Source organism: Capsicum annuum, chromosome 6 (genome assembly GCF_002878395.1).
Source record: "Capsicum annuum cultivar UCD-10X-F1 chromosome 6, UCD10Xv1.1, whole genome shotgun sequence".
Taxonomy (NCBI): domain Eukaryota; kingdom Viridiplantae; phylum Streptophyta; class Magnoliopsida; order Solanales; family Solanaceae; genus Capsicum; species Capsicum annuum.
In genome coordinates this window covers 46,855,765-46,876,851 of record NC_061116.1, presented here as the reverse complement: position 1 = coordinate 46,876,851, position 21,087 = coordinate 46,855,765, and positions in this window count along the sequence as shown.

The window sequence follows — 21,087 nt, the reverse complement described above, 5'->3', positions numbered from 1 at the left end:
GTTGTGGATTATCTCCGTGTAATATATGTTCTCCATTGATAAAATTACACTTAATAAGAGAACTTTCTTTTAAACATCTGTATTTCTTTTCAGCTTGGATTGTTACATCTAAATATTCTAGTTTCTTTAAATTATTAATTTTTACCCTACTATTTTTTATCCTAAAGGTATTTTTCTAATACAGTGGTTTCTAATGGTCTTTATTCTATAATTTCTGTAGTCTATACAGTATTTAATACTTTCTAATTTACACTTAAACAAATTTATACGGTCTACACAGTTTATTAATGTTATAAGGTCTGAGATTATAATGGCTTTTGATAATTCTATAACTTCTAATATTTCTATTTGATTTATTAATATTTGTTCTTTCTAAAATTTTGTTTCTTAGTCTTATTTCTTTATATAATCAATTATATTCTACTTGTATTTGTCTCGCAAATGAATGTGTTTTCGTATATTTCTACGTAATTTTATCCTAATGAAATATCTACTGGGTCACACTGTTTCTTTAGGTAACTTATCCTTCTATTGTAATATGTTATGTCGATTCGAAGTACATGCAAATCCCATGTTATTTCACTTAAATATTCTTTGAAAAATTCAAGATCTGGATCACCGAAGGTTTACCGCCATTTTTTCGATCTTGTAAAATTTATTAATTTTTAATACATATTTAATTATTAGTAGATGTGTACATATTTAAATGTTAGTAGATGTGTACATATTTAAATGTTAGTAGATGTGTCTTTAATGTTATAAGATCTGGATCGCCAGTTAAGGTCTTTATTTGTAGCCTCTATAGATGCTATTTTTATAGTATATTCTAGATTAATTATTTCTAATTTGCAGTTAATTTGATTGGACTCCCAATGTTGCAGGGATTTTTCTCCGATTACCTCTAGCTTATCTAGGATTTGTATTATTTTTTCTAAGTCTTTTTTATCTTTTATTACTTCTATCTATTGTATACCCTCTTAAAATTGTATAATTCTGTATCCATTTCTATTAAAGTATAGTTTTTTTCTATTTCTTCTACTACTAATAAATCTTGTAATTCTTCATACATTGTTATCTTATCATTACAAGTACAATTTTCTCCTTTATCACATTTTAGGATTTTTTTTTGGTTTTATTTGATCATTTGTGCTTTCGATTCTTTGAAACTAGAGGGAGAAGAATGTCAATAGAAGAACCCATTAGATTACAAGATGGTGGTAATAAAGGAAAATTCTCAATTTACCTGCTCATGACCCTCAGGCATGGAATAATGTAATAGACATATGGAAAATGTAGTTGTATCAGACTACATACAACATATATAGGGTAATCAAGAACCAAATACAGAAATTATTTATAGATATGTAGAAACATTTCTAGGACAAAGTACTAAAGAACTTTGGGAAGCTTATTAGACAATATTCCCACAAGACTTTCAAGAATTAGTAGAACTAGGCTCAAATCCATATAATTTTGTAAACAAAGTACACACTCTACTAACAGGAAAAGATACCAATAGTGGATTAGTGGTATTGTAGCAAAAAGCCCTAATATATATATGTGTGTGTGTGTGTATAAAATTGCACTAATCTTCAACAAATCTTGGTAAGGGTACCTACACTCTATCCTCGCTAGACTGTCACTTAAAATAAGGTGACTAGAAGTGGGATCAACAAAAACATCTAAAAGTACACACACACTATATATGTAAATGTGAGTGTGTGCATGTGTGTGTATATATATGTATATATATCCCATGCCATCATGGGCCCAACAAATCTTACTTCTCTTATATTAATCTAAAAATTACACAAATACACAACTTATGTTTCCAATACTACAAAAAATCCAACTTTCTAAACATATTACAAAAATCCCAACATATACACAGAACGTTATGTATATGTCGGCTATGTTATGTATATTAATAGGGAGAGAGAGTAAAGTAATTTAAAAGTGGGAGAGAGTGTAATTACTTCCAAAAGGGTTGGTATTTATGTTATTTATACTATTTTAAATTATGTGACGCAAATAAAATTTTTGAGTCAATTAAAATTTGTATATGTTTTTAAAAATATTTGAATTTGTTACCTAATAATGTGATTTATAGTACATTTTACATAATTTTGATACTATAATATATGTTATACCTTTTGTCCTAATTTATATGCTACAGGTGACATTTTGAAAGTAAATTTTGCTATAGATATTTTTTATTGTTATTTATTGTAATTTATAGTATTTTTTACGTAAATTTCACATGATATATATCACTCTATTTATCTCATTTGTTTGATACGGATAAAATTTCAATGGTCATATTTCATTTTTGATAAATTATTATAATGGAGTAATTAACATTTCAGAGGAAAACTTGAATGTAAAAATGTTGAAGAAGATAAAAGGAAAGGAGTTGTCATACAAATAGAGTACATATCAAGGGAGCGAATAGCTGACAATGTAAAAAATCTTTCTTTTAGCTACCATGGATATCGATCAAACATCACAGCAACTACCACCCCTTAGATCCTGTAAATTCTTCCCCTGTAAATTACTCTACAAATCCAGCCTTCACTCAAAAATTACTCCAAAGTGACCTTTTTGCAAACTTAGTTGATGCCCCAGAAGGTGAAACCGACTTTCAAGATAAGATTACCCCTGCAAATTCTGAAGGAAATTTTATTCTGATAACAATGACAGACAAATCACGTTTGTAATCCCCTTGGAAGACATCATTGATAGTTAATCTAGTGGGTAAAAAATTGGGGTATCAAGTACTAAAGAAGAAGCTACAGGAGGTATGGAAATGTTCTAAAGAATTAAACTTGACAGACGTGCGTTCCGATTTCTTTCTGATTAAATTCACCCAAGTGTAATACATGGTACATGCTCTTTATGACAATCCTATAAAGAGTGGATTCTGGGCCAAAATCAACCTCAAAATTTAGTTCATGAAGGGAGGGTTGACCAACTCTATATAAGGAGTCTAATTACCCATATTTTTTTTATGTTGGATAGTTAACACCCCTGCCTGCTCAGGCCTCGTTAACTAGAGTGTGAACAATATAATATGGGGCCCAACATTGGTGAGCAAAGATTTGTGTTGGGCCTAGATCTAATACCATGTAAAGAATGGATCTTGGGCCTAAATCAACCTCAAAAGTTAGCTCATGAGGGGAGGATTGTACAAGTTCATATAAGAAGACCAATTACCCATCCATTTTTTTGATGTGGGATACTTAACAGGGTCGTGGTTTATCCTCAATAATTTTCTATCCATGTAAAAAAAGGAATCTATATTTGTGGCATCACAAGCTCGACTTGCCCACACCGTAATTTGGATTTATTTACCTAAGCTACCTACAGAGTTCTACGATATAGACGTTCTTCAAAAGGTTGGTGCAAAGATTAAAGTTCTGATCAAGGTATAAACTTGTACTTCAACAACTTTTAGGGGTAGATATGCGCGTCTGTGCGTGCAGGTTCCTCTGGAGCAATCTCTACCCCATCATCTGTACATAGGGACTCATAAATAAATGATTCGATATGAAGCTACTTCTTTGTTGTGTACTGACTGTGGATGAATAGGGAATACTAACCATTGTCCATATAAAATCCCACAATGAAATCTTAAATGAAAGACATAGCAAATAAAATGTTCACTTTACTGAGACTACGAAAAGGCAAATAAAAATGGTAAAAGATGATGAGGGTTGGAAATTAGCTCGATTCGCCTCGCGACAGTCACGTTGTTCAATAGAGAAAGGAAAAAAAAATCTCATGGAATCAGTCAAAAGCCCTAGTGGGCTAATGCGGACTAGTGGGCCGTTAATGAAAGGCAACTAAAACACCTTAGTTTCTGGACCATAGAAAATTTTCTAAAATTTTGGTCTTTAGACCCAATACGACTCATGGGTATGAGCCGTATAATGGGGTACAAATGTTATGGTCCAATCATATGCTAACCAGTGTGGTTGGTGAGATGGATTTTGGTTACTAGAATGGGTACGACTTGGTGGTATGAGTCATATGGTTGGATACAGATCGTTTGGTTTCTTTACTTAACCTTAGACTTGGTAAATTAGGTTGGATCTGATTACAACTATCTCACCGTGATCCGTAAGCTAGGGTACGAGTCATACCCAGGACTCGTATGGTGGTGAGTGTTCAACCTCCTAGATTCTATTCTACCATTGGTACGGTTGATGAATATCAGTCATATACTTGAATACGACTTAGGTTTGGGTGTGTCGTAGCTTGGACAGTGTTGGGTCTAAAGGGAAAACCAAGGGTACGAGTGATGGATACCACTCGTACAGAGAGGATACGAATCGTAAGGGTCAGTCGTATCCCTGTGATAGGATTTTTGTGCAACTTAAGTGGGGTATTCTGGACATTTCCCCACTTATCCTAATAAGGTACCATGACTTATATTGCTCTTGGTATGTTATTTGACCTATTATTCTATTCTTAAACACTTGGAAAACACTCTTAAATCCTCTCTAGAGTTCTTGGGCAAAGAAAGCTAAGGTTTCATCTTAAGCAATAAATTGGGGTTTGTCTTGGTGATTTCTCTCCACCATCATTTCAGTTTAAAGCAGGTTCTCTTCCCTCATTGTTAGTTCCAACTAAAGTCATAGTTTTAACAATGTTTTTATGATTTGAATATTGTATGGTTTTGGGTTTTCAAATATGATTTGGGGGGTTTTGGTTATAAATGCTTGGTTATGGTTTTACCATGTTTTAATTATGCTTTTATATGCATTAATGGTAATTTTGGATAATTGGTTGCATGAGAATGGTTCTTTGGTGATGGACTTTAATTTTGGAAATACTATGCCCCTAATGTGTTTGATAAAATATCTTTAACAATGTTTTCACTATAATATTGGTTTTTCAATGTAACTTATGCATAGTTTAAACTTGGTAGTGGAACCCTAAATGATATGAATGATTTAAATGGTTTTAAATGGATTAGAAAGGCCTTGATTGTCATGATTTTGGTTAATTGGAAATCATATGGGATACATGGGAATCCCCTAAGGTTTGGACAAGGATAATACTTACAAGTTATTATTGGTATGATGATACCACTACTAATAGCCTTGGTTAATAAAAGATGGAATAATGGTTTGGTTGGAAAATGGTTTTAATTGGGCATAAAGGAGGGATGTGTAGCAAAGGCATGGAAGGTGGAGGTCTTTGGGGGGATCTAAATTGGAAAATCATATTTGCCAATGTGAGGTTTGGTACTAGTGACCGTGAGCATGATGTCAGACTTTATATTTGGAGGATGTACTGGTCATCCCAGGTTTTCTTTCTTGGCCATATGGTTTCACGTTCTTGGGGCCTTTCAACAGGGGGAGCTGAACCCAATAGATCATAGGTGGTGTAGGAAGACAAAGCTACACAGCCGAGGTAAAGGTTTTAATAGCATGCTAAACCCGATCTCCTTTTTCAGTATAGTTATATATATATATATATATATATGTATGTATGGTTGTGTGCATATGGATAGTTTTTACTTGATTTTATAAATGACATTATTTTATCCTTATCCTAAGTTCATGCTGGTGTTTACCCTCTAAACCATCTTTAGGCATTGTATCCCCACATGATGCTGGAACCGATAATTTTACTTCTCCTTTTTAGCAATTCGGACTTTGAGGTCGGCATTTGGATTGAAGTGGTGAGTTTTTATCTATTTGGAAGGATCTATTTCATAGATGTTCTTTCATACTTTGACTTATTTATGGATATTAGTTTTGGCAATGGTTGGAGGCATGTCCCAACCGAATTTTGGTATTCTTTTGGTTAGAGGCTTTGTGGTACTGCCATGGGTTAGTATCAATGGGATCGATATTGCTGTCAGCCTTAATATTGGCATTAGTATTAGGGCTGACATTATTGGACATAATTTCTCATTGTTCCATCGTATTTTATTTTGGGATTAATCATATTATGTTTTAGATCTCATTTGGTTATGACATGATTTATGGCCCTTGGTTCTGTATTTGTTTGGCTTGGTGGTTTGGTTAGTATGGTTTGGTATGACATGATGACTTGGTAGGGCCAGTCTAGGAATAGACCTATCCCAAAGTCAGTACTTGCCTAGTTAAGATATCTTGAGGTATGTTCGGAGTTCAGCTGACCCAGGCAGGCAAGTGGAGGTTAGGTTGGGTAACGGGGGTTAGTCTCTGATCCCAGTCAGACTAGGGACACCCATTACGACAAGGCCCCCGCTCGGGTCATGTCAAGTTGGTATCAGAGCTTCAAGTTCATAGTCAATTGGGAGTCGACAAAGCCATGTTTGGTAGAGTCTCTTTTAAGGATGTGTAATGCTCCATACTTATAAGAGAGAGGCTACAATACATTTAGGAATATTTCACTTTCTTGGTATTCTATTTTCAAGCCTGGAGTCTAAGTTTGGGAATTCTTCTCTAATCCTTGGTTATTCACTTTTCAGATCATGCCTCGACAATCTATACCACAAGAAAACTCTTCAATCCCATCTGGGGACAATGATGATGGGATATGCTCTATGTCAGGAGTTCGTCTTCGATTTCAAGGTCCTATCCCTGATAGTTTTAAAGTTCCTCCAGTTGCTACTAGTCTTCCTCAGGTGAGGTGACTAATGCAAAATTTTGCCAGTCTATTCATACTATTGCTTAGTTGGTTGCTGCTTAGGCTAAACGGGATGCATCTGGTAGGTTGTCTGCTGAGGACACAAGGGTTGGTCAGTTCATGAAATTAAATCCTTCTACTTTTATTGGTGTAAAGGTGGAGGAGGATTCTCAGAGTTTCTTAGATAAATGGAGAAGATATTCAGGGTGATGCTGGCTACTAATGTGGAAGGTGTAAATTTTGCAACTTATCAGCTTAAGAATGTTGCATACCAATGGTATAAAGAGTGGGATAGGGATAGAGGTGATGTGGAGGAGTCATCCTTATGGGATGTTTTTTCTTGTGGTTTTATGGATCATTTCTTCCCTCAAGAGATGAGGGAAGCGAAGATGGAAGAGTTTGTGAATTTTAAGCAAGGGAGAATGTCTGTCAATTAACATGCCTTTAAATTTCATCAGTAGTCAAGGTATGCTCCTGATTTGGTGGCTGACATGAGGGTGAGGATGAGAAAGTTTGCATCTAGGCTATCTCGAGATTTGATCTTGGAAAGCAAGATTGCTTTGCTGATCAAGGATATGGATATTTCTAGGCTGACTATTTATATGCAGTAGGTGGAGGAAGAGAAGATGAAAAAAGCAAAGTTCGAAGATAGGTAGGGTAAGAGGAGCAGGTTTTTGGATCAGAGAGGTGTACAGTCGCAAGGTGGTCAAGATGGAGGTAAATAGCCAAAGAAGAAGTAGGGGAGTTCTGGTCCTTTCTCTACTTCTAGTGCTCCTTACCCGAGATAGTCAGGTGATAGGCGTCAGTAGGGTGGTGATAATTTTCAGGCAGGGGTTCCCAATCTCAGGCGAGTAGGGGTCAGTAGGTTTATTCATGCCCTTCTTTCCGGTTCTATGGTCGTCTTCTTTGGGGTTATTGTGAAGAAAGAAGGGAAAAGTGTTTTAAATGTGTCCATCCAGGACATATGCTCAAGAATTATCCGGTTGGTAAGGGAGCTCTGGGAGAGGTCAAAGCTCTATTTGCTTTATTTTCTGCTCCTGCACCCAGTGGTTCGACTTTGGTGTCTGCTCCTGATTCTGGTACCGATATTGTCTGAAATAGGTTGTATGCTCTTGCATCTTGGCAAGAATCTGAGGCATCACCTGATGTCGTTACTGGTATGTTACAACTCTTTTCTCATGATGTGTATTGTCTTCTGGATCCTGGGTCCACTCTTTCTTATGTGACCTTTTTCGTGGCTGTAAGTATTGGTTTTAATCCTACGGTTGTTTTGGATCCTTGTTCTATTTTTACCCCAGCAGGTGACTCGATTATTGCTGAGAGAGTCTATAGAGGGTGCGTGGTATTAGTTGGTGGTAGGAAGACTTTGGCAGATTTGTTTGAACTTGATATGATGGATTTTGATATTATTCTAGGGATGGATTGATTACACTCTTATTACACGTCCTTGGATTGTCAGACTCGAAAGGTTGTCTTTAGGTTTCCTGGTGAACCGATTATAAAGTGGGAGGGTGGTTCCCTAACTCCTAGGGGGAGGTTTATTTCTTATCTTAGAGCTTAGAAGTTAATCTCTAAAGATTGCCTTTAACACTTGGTTCGGGTTAAAGATTCTAACTCAGAAGGTCCTTCTTTACGATTAGTTTTGGTGGTAAATGAGTTTATTGAGGTCTTTCCGGATAATCTTCCTAGTGTTTCTCCGGATGGGGGAATAGAGTTTAGTATTGATCTAGTTTCGGACACTCGTCTAATTTCTATTCCTCCTTATAGTTTGGCTCTGGATGAGTTGAGGGAACTCAAGGATCAACTTACGGATCATATGGATAAGGGGTTTATTGGTCCTAGTGTATCTCCGTGGGTTTCACTGGTATTGTTCGTGCACAAGAAGGATGGTTCCCTTCGGATTTGCATTGACTATCGGCAGTTGAATAAAGTAATGGTCAAGAACTAGTATCCTCTTCCAAAGATAGATGACTTGTTTGATCAGTTGCAAGGTGCCAAGTTCTTTTCTAAGATAGATCTTCGATCTGGGTATCATCAACTTAAGATTAGGAAGGAGTATATCCCTAAGAAAACTTTTCTTACTCGGTATGGGCACTTTGAATTTTTGATAATGTTATTTGGTTTGACTAAGTCCCCGATGACATTTATGAACTTTATGAACAGGGTTTTCAGGCAGTTCTTGGATCTCTTCGTTATTGTGTTTATTGATAACATTCTGGTTTATTCCAAAAGTAAGGTGGATCATGCTAATCACCTCTGTGTGGTATTACAGACCTTGAAGGAACAACAGTTGTATGCCAAGCTCTTCAAGTGTGAGGTTTGGTTGAATGTTGTGAATTTTCTTGGTCATATTATTTCTAGTGAGGGGATCATGGTGGATCCGTAAAAGGTGGTTATGGTTAAAAGGGTGTCCTAGACCCACGACTCTAATCGATATTCAGAGCTTCTTGGGTTTAGTTGGGTATTATCAGTGGTTTGTGGAGAGCTTTTCGACGATAGTTGCTCCTTTGACTAAGTTGACTAAAAAAAGGTGAAGTTTTCTTGGTCGAATACTTGTGAGGGGAGTTTCGAGAAGTTGAAAGATAATCTAACTTCATCTCTGATTTTGACATTGCTTGAGGGCAGTGAGGGATCTATGGTTTATTGTGATGCATCTTGGGTGGAACTTGGTTGTGTCTTGATGTAGCATAGGAAGGTGATTGCCTATGCTTCTAGGCTATTGAAGGTGCATGAGAGGAATTATTCTACTCATGATTTGGAGCTAGTGGCGGTGGTTTTTGCTTTGAAAATCTGGTAGTATTATCTGTATGGAGTGCACGTCGACATCTTTTCTGATCATAAGAGTATACAGTATGTGTTCCCTCAGAAGGAGCTAAATCCCAAGCAAAGGAGATGGTTGGAGCTTCACAAAAACTATACATGAGTCTTCACTATCACCCAGGTAACGCTAACGTGGTTGTTGATGCTCTTAACAGGTTATCCTTAGGGAGTTTGGCTTATGTGGGGGAAGGAAAGTGGGAATTGGTGAAGGATATTCACTGCTTGGCAAATCTTAGATTTCGTCTTTTAGACTTCGAGGGTGGTAGAGTGATGGTAAAGGAAGTGGTTCGGTCGTCTCTTGGTGCAAAGATTAAGGAGAAACAAGTACTAGATCCTATCTTGATGAAAATCAAGAGTAATGTGGGTATGCAGAAAGTAATGGTGTTTAAGATTAGTGACGACGGTACATTACGGTACCAAGGGAGGTTGTACATCCTTATGTCGATGGTTTGCGGTAAAGGATCTTGGCTGAGGCGCATGAATTGCGCTACATTGTACATCCTAGCTCGACAAAGATGTATCATAATCTCAAGGAGATGTATTATCACGACCCGAGACTAGCCCCTAGTCGTAACGCAGTGCTTAGAACCACAAGTGACCCCAAGCTAACCCATGATTTGGCATACTGTTAAGCAACTAATTATAATATATTAAATAGTTGTTCTGCTGTACGAAAATATAATCATGACAAAATCTAAGAGAAATCATATTATTGATACAATTTACAATCTGATAAAAACTGAGGAAAGAACTAAAATTACATGACTGACTTAGACTGACATCTATGAAGCCTCTACTATACTGACTATAAATAGCTAAGACATGAACCCAGCTACCACTAATCAGTACATATGAGTAATACGGTAAAGTACATGAACAACATCTAATTGAAGTCCCCAAAATAAGAGACCTCATCACCTGCTGGCTGGAAACTGAAACTGTCTGATCATGATGTGTGGGCTACAGTTGGTACCTACATTATGAAATAATGTAGCCACACAGACGTATATATGGATCAGTACTTCTGGAACATACTGAGTAAGCGGGGGTGGATGCAATAAGTAAAACTGATTTCATATCTAATCTTAAAACATACATGACTAGGTGTAAGTAGACTCACCAAGAGACTGAAATAAACTGAAAGCTAAAGTATCTTAAAAGATGAGTAACAAACATAATCTGATAAGCTCATGAATCACTACACTTAGTTTCTTAAAACTTTACTTTCATAATATAAGTAGATCTGAAGTTGGAAAGCAGTAAAACATGGGTACTGTATGAATATTGGGATATGTAAGACTGAACTATACTTAGTCTGGATAACTGGACTGAAACTGTGGAGTACTATGCATATAAGGTAAGGACTATCTGAACAACATGAGATAACTGAGCATGAATGCATGAGAACTGTATTATCTGATAATACAAGACTAAGTGTATATCTGGTATATTATCGAGATAAATCTAAAATTTGAAAGCTGTAAAACTAAGTATCTGAAAGCCTGTACACCTAGTCAAGCAAACCTAAATTGAAAATACACTGAATACTGACTGAGACTGTGGGAGCTATCATGTAACCAACATAAATTATGTGAGCTATCATAGAGTCCAACGTCTGACCCACGTTGAGGAGGGTTATACTATCCTTGTCATCGGAATAGAACTTGAATTATAGTGATCACTAAATCGATGTCCCAAAGGATGAAGGTGTCATGACTAACTAACGGAGGACGTCTCAAAATCAACAGTGGCGTTGTAGGTCTGGAGCTTAGATACTGCTACTAACGTCTCATGCCTAACTGATGGGGGAGACACCATCCCTACGTTCACTCGGTGTTAAATCCTACTCCCAACTAAAATACTCGAAAATACTAACTGGTGCATGCACTGATAACTGATAACTAATAATTGATAAGATCAGGTCATGGTATTTTGAAAATAACAGTGCATACAAATTTTGAGGTAATTATTAGCATATAAACTGATAATGCTCATCATGAATATGAATAGCTGAGGATACTGATAAGATTAATGGATTAATTGTCTGAATACTTGAAAAGTTGAATTTATGTAAATCACATAGGTATCGGGTGTTCATAACCCCCAACACTGAATGACCATAAAGCAAAATATCAACACTTAAAACTAAAGTATGGGAATTATGGCTCAAAGACCCAAAACATAGACATTTCACCAAACACTTGGGAATCATGAACTTGAATATAGAAATGTCCTAAACATGGGAGCATAGCATGATTACATGACTAAAATCATGAACTGGGGTATTCACATGGAATTTGCATGAAATACGACATGGGCGTTTCATCAATACGTGTAAAGATCATAACTTGAATCATTAGAATGTCTTAAACATGAGGGAACAATAGAGTTATATGGTAAAATTTATAACTTGGGGATTCATCTTGAAATTAATTGAACATGATATGGGAATTTCATCAAACATGTAGAAAGCATGAATCTAAACCATGGGAATGTTGCTAAAAATCATGAATATAGGATCTATCATTGAATTCACTTGAGTAAAGCATGGGGAAACACAAATTCATGGCATGAGGAATTCAAAATCTTGCATGAGATCATACATGGGCTGAATTTAATTTAAAGCACCATGAAAACATGAAATTCAATCTTCTTAAATATATAAAATATCATAATGGTAAAAAGTTTATTCTTTAATTGAAAGAAAAGGGTTTTTGGGTTCCATGGGTGAAAAGGGACCCATGGATGAACTCCCACATTACTTAAAATTTTAAATCTTGAAGAAGAAACAAAATATTGAAAGCTTTATTGAATTGGAAAACTTGATTCTTGATTTTTCTTGAAGAGGAGGTGATGGAATGGATAATCTTGAGGGGGAATGATTAGGGTTTGTTCTTGAGAGTGAAATAGGAGAATGAGGGCAAATAATGCTCTAATGCACGATTAACATCGTGTTTTTATGACCTGGGATGAGGTGGAAAAAGTCTCAATTAACCCTCACTCATTTAAACAAAAAATTCATAACCCGGATTGCGTTTTGAAGGCTCACCACAATGCGGTATAATCGCGGTGGCTTACTGGTTCTAACGAAAATGATTATAACTTTTTGCTTGATTATCGAATTAAGGCAAAATGGGTATCGTTGGAAAGCTAATTCAATTATCTAAAACTTGGTGAGTTTTGATATGAAAAATTCCATGTATATAAAGAGTTATACACATTCAAAGTTGACCCTTGTAGAATCAAATACCAAACTTGGACGAATCAAAGGATCATAGCTCAACTTTGCTCTAAGTGATTCCTACAAACATTCTTTACCTCATAAGCACTTAACACACTAGTATATAGATCATGACACATACATTCAATTATAAATCAAGAACTAGATGAAAACACCTTCATCACGATGCGGTGATGTGCTTATCGTTATACCCACCGTGACGCACCACTATCGCGATGAGGTTCTAGAATTGAAATCCAAACATGACCCAATCCTTGGCTGATAAATCCAAAACTTACTCGAGACATGCTTTTTACACTCCTGACCATGAATTAACTCAAAAACTAATGTCTCGGGGTTGGGAAGACCAAAATGAAAATCCTCAAAGTTTAGGGGTCTTGAAAATGGCTAAGTCCCTAACATTTAGTAAAAATTTTAAGACTTAAACCATTTAAGTATGCAACTAAGAATTTAATCGAGCTAGGATTAGTACGGGGTATTACATGTATTGGTGGAATGGTATGAAAATGGACATGGCTGATTTTGTGACCAAGTGTTTGGTGTGTCATCAAGTTAAAGTTGACCACATAAGACTAGGTGGGTTGTATCAAGAAATTATTTTTCCCAAATAGAAATGAGAGGTAATCAATATGGATTTTGATACCGGTCTTTGTCGATCTAAGAATCAATGTGTCGTGCCCTATTTCAAGTCGGTCAAAACATCACACAATGTATGGTGGCTACGTATTTAATGTGACTCTTGAGTTTTGAAAATTCATTTTTTAGAGTCGCCACCTAACTTTTTAGGAAAATTATGAAAAAACATTTTTTATGTAGAAAACTCTGTTTTGCTCTATCGAAAACATTTTGAGATTTTGAGTAAGGGTTTTGGTTATTCGAGGAGAAGGTGTTAGGCATCCCTCAGAGTCTATCTGAAGATAGTCCTTACGCTTAGTTTAGGAAAATATTACTTTTATTTATTTGAGAAAATGGTGAAAAGATAACTTTCATCATTATTTTCTATTTGTTATTTTATATAAAAGAAAGAAAACTTAAGGTATGACAAACGTGATGCTACCATGTACAAGAAAGTAATGCAATTATCACATATATATATTTATGTTACATGAATATCTTATAATATGAAAATAGCTTCTTCTTTTTTTTTTTTATGATTTGGATAAAATAAAGGGAAAACTTCACTGTCTTTACATGTATAAAACTGAATAGGTAAATAAAATTTATAAAAATAATAAAATTTATAAAAATATTTTAAGGCATGGAATAATTTAAGACAAAATGCGAATATAGACATATTTAAAAATGCAAAAGATATAAAGTTTTACTTAATTTTTTTAAAAAAAAATTAGATTAGAAGTAAGCGAAAGGAAAAATGTGAGGGTATAATATATAAGCATAGCAAAATTGAGATAATGACGATAATAACAATAATGGTAATAACAATAGTATTAATAAAGTTAATGATAATAATAATAATAATAATAATCATAATAATAATAGTAATAATATTAATAATTGAAACAATGATAAATACTATGATGTAAATAATAATGGTAATAGTAGATATGATGTAAGATAGTTGTTATGAAAGTCATGCGATGTACTTTGTACGTGGTAGCGAAAGAATGTACAATACCTCATCTTTTCTAATCTTTCGAGAATCTAAAAACCCAAACGAACATTAAAAATATAAAATATAACTTGAACATTAGAATTATGTACAAAAAGAGAAGTTAAAGTTAATGAATAAACTCTTTTGGAAAAATCTAAAAATTTGATAACTTTCTCGATTAAGTTAAAACTGAAAATCTATTTATTTGTCTTTTGTTATAGTTTAAAGAAAAATGTGAAGATTCCTATGCTAATCTCATTTAAGATATCGGTAAAGAGTTTTCCAAAAGAATTAGTCGATTATGAAAAAAATATTTTCCTTAGCAATAGCCGCATGTTATTTGCGAAAGTCGAAATGTTAAAACTACTTCTAAAGGATCAATAAATAACAAGATATCATAAATTTAATAATTAAGTAAAGTTGTCTAAAAAGATTCAATTACAGGAGTTAGTATTATTCTAAAACTTCACCATGACAAATATAAATTAATTTCAAAGAAGATAAGAGATACTAGACACCATTTAGGAGATGGGCTTCTAATTTGCTCGACTCCGAAGCTCTGCTCCTAGTAGCGATTGACCCAATGTTGGGTCGAAACGAGTTCCGCTGCGGAACTCCAACTCCCGAGTTTACATGTTTAAAAAAAAAAAATTAAAGATTAATAACTTATGAAATAATCAGGAAATATACATGAATTAGTGATGGATATTAGCAAATTACATCAAACATCGTTTATAGTTCCAACAAGGAAAACAAACTTATTAACGTAAACCAGGAAGCACCTTTCCATTTAATTGGACTTAAACATACTCCAAATATAATGCTAGGAGCCAAATTGAGGTGATCTGTTTCAATTTCAATCAACTGTGTACTTAAGAGAATACAGGCCTACGCATCTCATGGCTCCCTTTGAAGAGCCAAAGCCAGATATAATGACGTAACAATATTATAAGAACCTTTTGAATTATAATATCAATGTTGGTTCCTGTGTTGTGAACCCAAACTTATTACTATTATCCAGCATTATCTTGTACCTATAATATTTAAATACTTTAGTGCACACAAGTTACGTCACAACTCTATTAACGTTTCAACACTAAAAGGATTGTGAAAAATCCAATCTCGATCCCGATACTAGAATACAAACATGAAATTGAAATATAATTCGAGAAGCAAGCCAAAACTGAACGCATTATTCTTGCGTGAAAATAAGTTGAACATATCATTCTTGCGCGCAAGGCATATTTCAGATTTCATTTGTATCTTATTTCGACAACTAATTCGCCCAATATTACACCTGCCTATAAACCTATGGATTTAAACATGAAATTCAAGAAAAGATTAAAAAAAAAAAAAAACTTTTGGGATCAAAATTGGAGATTGCTGCAAAGGCAAATTACTATCATGGGCTTTAACAACCTAACTTATTTGTGTTTAGAGTTCAAACTACATTTCCCATTACTTTTACTTTAAACAACTTCAGCAAAGTAAAGGACCTTAGCAAAATAAGAAAGGGAGCAGACATAGATTTATTTCTGGAGGACTATTATTAGATGCCTTTTCTCCCAAGGAATGGGACTTCATTCGACATCAAAATATGATTTGTGATCCAATTCTCGTAACGTAAATGGGAAAAAAATAAAGAAAACCAAAACTAGGATGAAGTATTTGCCAAACCGAAAGCGTGGATTCGCTATTACCCTATAAAAAAAAAACAATAAAAGGGGTGTATGAAACCCGAATACTCTTTTAGTATTTTAAATTAAGTAAACTAGTACCTAAACTAGTATTTTTAGGAGCAAAACATGTTTCAAGAGAGGGATGATAATAGTTTAAACCAAACTATCTATTCAGCACACACTCAAGGAGAGTTGAAAATATTTATATCCCATCTTTAGATAAAAGAAAACCACATGAAATTTATTTCTACTTAGGAGTGAGCACAAACCAAACTAATAGATGAAACTCTGCAGGGAGATACGAATCAGTATGAAAATGGTTTTTCTCTCTCATTATTAGGAGAATAAAAATAATCAAATCCAGCAACGATAGACAAGACCCGGACCTAAATACGCACCAAGTAACACCAAAGGTGATCTTGTTGTTCAGTTTTGGCTACATGGCATGTACCAAGGTTGACATACACAATGGCTCAAGTAAATGCTACTATAAACAAAGCTTAACCAACCAAAAATAATGACCTCAAATTTTAATACTCCATCTTTATCATAAGGAGGTGACTATTTTTCAACAAGTAATCCGAAGCAAACTTCGCTATGGTGACCAATAAACGACCTCAAACCATGTTCACTCAGACCAGGAAGCCAAGAAATTTAAAAAATATCAAAAAAAAAAAAAAAACGGACAACAAACCACAACCAAAATTGTAACTGAGCGAGCCTTATGTTTTCATACCCGTAGACCGGTACGTTTGCATTTTCACCCCCACAGAGATGCCTCGCAAAATCAAAATTAGTTTTATCCGCAAGCTGACAGAAAGCAACTAAACTGCCAAAATCACATATTTTAAAATAACAGATTCCGACTAAAAAGATTGTGCTCATGAGTTTGATTTACTGGTGGAATAAGTAACAATATCAACACAAATATACATACTTAGATGGATACGAAAATACAAAGATATGATGCTTTTCACACCAATTTGCTTTCCACAACATCAAATCCAATTTTGAATGAAACCAAACCCAAAACCAATTCACAAATAATCGGACCACAACACCATCATAACTAATTAAAGTCAAAGACCACATATTCACTGACATCAATCCTCCAGAAGCAACAATAACAAAATAATCTTGGTCGACGCTCACATACGAACCCAATTTTCAAAATCGGTTAACAACTTTAGACTGACTGAAATTTACCTCTAAATCCATTTTAGAATCAAGACCATATTTACACTCTAAGGTAACAAAAATGTCCACAACAAATAGCAGAATGGATCGTCATTACAAGTTCATAGAACAAACGAGAAGAAATATAAAACATGAAGAAACAAAATCAAAAGGGGGAAATTCACACCTTTTTGGGGGCAGCAAACGGGAGCTTTTTGTCAAAATGTTTTCCAGCGATGGATTCAAATTTTGGTGATTTCGAACGCCTGCGATCTAGTTCACTCGATTGTACACTAATTTTTTTTTCACTCTTTCCTTAATTTTCTTCCTTCTTTTTGCCTTCTCCTTGCTCTTTCTTCTTTTCCTCCAATTTTTTTCTGCCCTAAAGAAATGACCATAGCCCCTTTTATAACCACACTCTGGAATGTGAGAGTTTCTCAAGGAGGCTCCAAATTGAATTCAAAATTCAAATTCAAATTGTTGATGGGACAATCCACATGTTTTGAAAGAAAATAGAGTAAAGATAGGGATTTACCCCTTTTTCAGGCTGATTTGAAAGGCATGAGGGATGGACATGAACTTGTTATCTTCTTCTCCAAGTTAACAATGGAGAAGGTGAGACTTTTGGGCCCTCAAGCCATAGAAATAGGAGAAGAAGGGATTCACACTGATAAGATTTACTGGATTTGAGGTGAGAGATATGACGTTGCAGGGATAAGATCTGGGTTCTTTGACTTGGAGGACTTCGATTGATTGCCGTCACTGTTTGGCGGATTTTTGGGGTGGGAAGATGGGAGTCGCAGGCAGTGGTTAAGTTTTGTCGGGGTAGGAGGTGGGGTGGTGGAGATGAGATAAGGAAGAGAGAAGGAAGAAGATCTCATTAATTAAGGAAAGAGATAAGATGTAATACTGCTTTTCTTTTTTTTTTTTGGGTAAGAGGCGCATGCTTGGTTCTTTTTTTTTTTCTTTTCAAAGAGGATAGGCGTTATCAGAATATGGTCCGTCAGATCATTTGATTGGACGATTAAAAATAAATATCTTATAATTAATATAAAACAAAAGTTGTATATGTATATATATATATATATATATAAATATCCATATGTATATATATGGATAAATTTAAGGAAAATGTTGACTTAAAATTTTTATTTTTTGATCTATTTAGTTTTGATCGAAACAGTCCGAATTTAAAATAAAAACAAATTATAATATTAATATATATAAACAATTAAAAATTTGGGATCCCCGTATTGGGGAGAAGAATTAACGAATTAAATTAGTCTGTGCTAGTTGGGTGAAATAAAAATAAAATTGGATTGTTGGTCCAAATACTCTTTTCCACTGAAATTAATTTTATCGATGCTCCCTGCTATCCTAAAATTATTTTTGGTTTAAACGTATAAATTACAGGCGTAACATGTATAAGCATATAATTTAAATATCTCTTTTTTTAATTTAATATTAATAATATATATAAGAATATATAATATAAAATAAAATATTTATTTTATAAAAAAAAATATGCATATATATATATATATATGATCACAATATCGCCTAAAGGATAAAATTAGAAAGAATGGGAATGCGATTACCACAAGATATTTTTTATGATTTTGATGTTAAAATACTTGATTATATTTAATAAAAATAATCTTATGATATGATAAAAAATAAATGTCCTCTTATTTAAAATTTTGTAGCAATAGAGATAAAATACGAACCTTATTATTATTTTTTTTTAATTATTTAAGGCCAAGAACATCGATAAGAATAATTAGAGGAAAAGAGCGAGCCAAAATTGGGTGTCAACGATATGATTTAATTTGGGTCATATGGATAGGATGATAAAGTCTGTAGGAGATTGTGAAGCTGCATAGGGTACCTGTTTCGACTATCTCTGATTGTGGTACGCAGTTTTTATCTCATTTCTAGCAGTCTTTTCAGAAGGAATTGGGTACTAAGGTGAGTCTGAGTACTGCTTTTCGTCCTCAGACGGATAGGCAAGTGGAAAAACTATTCAGACATTGGAAGATTTGCTTCAGGCATGTGTGGTTGATTATGGTAGCAGTTGGGTTGAGTATCTACCTTTGGTAGAATTTTCTTACAATAATAGCTATCATTCTAGTATTGGTATGGACCCTTTTAAGGCATTATATGGTAGGAAGTATAGATCTCCTATAGGTTGGTTTGAGCTAGGAGGGGAGGATATGTTCGATTCGAATTTTGTCTATCAAGCTATGGAAAAGGTAAAGATGATTCGGGATAGGCTTAAGGCTGCCCAAATTCATCAAAAGTCCTATATAAATATAAAGCATAGAGACTTGGAGTTTAAAGTTGGGGATAAGGTGTTTCTCAAGGTATCTCCCATGAAGGGAGTAATGTGGCTTGGCAAAAAAAGGAAGCTCAGTCCCCGATATATTGGTCCTTATGTGGTTATGAGAAGAGTTGGAAATGCTGCTTATGAATTGCAATTTCCTTATAGTTTGAACTCCATTCATCCAATATTTCATGTCTCTATGTTGAGGAAATATCTTGGAGATCCTTCTTCGATTGTTTCTTTAGAGGGGTTGAGTATCTCAAACTCTCTATCTTATGAAGAGGTCCCAGTTGAGATCTTAGATAGGCAGGTTTGTTGGTTATGAACCAAGGATGTGGCTTCGATTAAGGTTTTTTGGCAGAACCATAAGGTGGAAGAAGCTACATGAGAAGCGGAGGAGGACATGAAGTCCAAGTATCTACATTTATTTTTTACTCTTGGGATTCGTCCAAAAGGTTTATATCTTCAACACATCTTTATTTTCTAAGTTTGATAAAGGAAAGATTAATATCTTTGCCTCTTTGTTTTCAAATTTTGTTAAAGATCAAAAAAATATTTGATAATGCAAATGACTCGTGCGTGTGGTTACCCTACCTTGTCTGTCCGGGGATGAATATTCCTAAAGGGGGAGACTGAAACACCCTTGTTTCTGGACCTTAAGAAATTTCCTGGAATTTTGGTCTCTGGATCCAATACGACTTATGGGTATGAGATTTATTTTAGGGTACGAATGGTATGGTCCATTCGTATGCTGACCAGTGTGGTTGGTGGGATGGATTTTGGTCACTGGAATAGGTACGACTTGGTGGTACAAGTCATATGGTTGGATACGGATTGTTTGGTTCCTTCACTTAACCTTAGACTTCGTAACTTAGGTTGGATCTGAGTACGAGTGGCTCACTGTGAGTCGTAAGCCAAGGTACGAGTCGTACCTAGGACTCGTATGATGGTCAGTGTTCAAACCTCCTAGATTCCATTCTGCCAGGGATACTATTGATGGATACCAGTCATACACTTGAATACGACTTGGGTTTAGGTGTGTCGTACCTTTTACGGTGTTGGATCCAAGAGGGAAACAAAGGGTATGAGTAGTGGGTACCACTCGTACATGGAGGATACGACTCATAAGGGTCAGTCGTTTCCCCCATAGAATTATTATGCAACTTAAGTGGGGGTATTCTAGACATTTCCCCACTTATCCTAATAAGGTCCCATGTCTTATATTGCTCTTTGGAGGTTATTTTCCCTATTATTCTATTCTTAAACACTTGGAAAACACTCTTAAATCCTCTCTAGAGTTCTTGGGCAAAGGAAGCTGGGGTTTCATCTTAAGAAATAAATTGGGGCTTGTCTTGGTGATTTCTCTTCATCATCATCTCGGTTTAAGGCATATTCTCTTCCCTCATTGTTATTCCAACTAAAGGTATAATTTTATACAATGTTCTTATGATTTGACTGTTATGGTTTTGGGTTTTCAAATATGATTTGGGGGTTTTGGTTATAAATTCTTGGTTATGGTTTTCTCATATTTTAATTATGTTTTTATATGCATTAATGGTTGTTTTGGATAATTGGTTTCATGGAAATGGTTCTTTGGTGATGGACTTTGGTT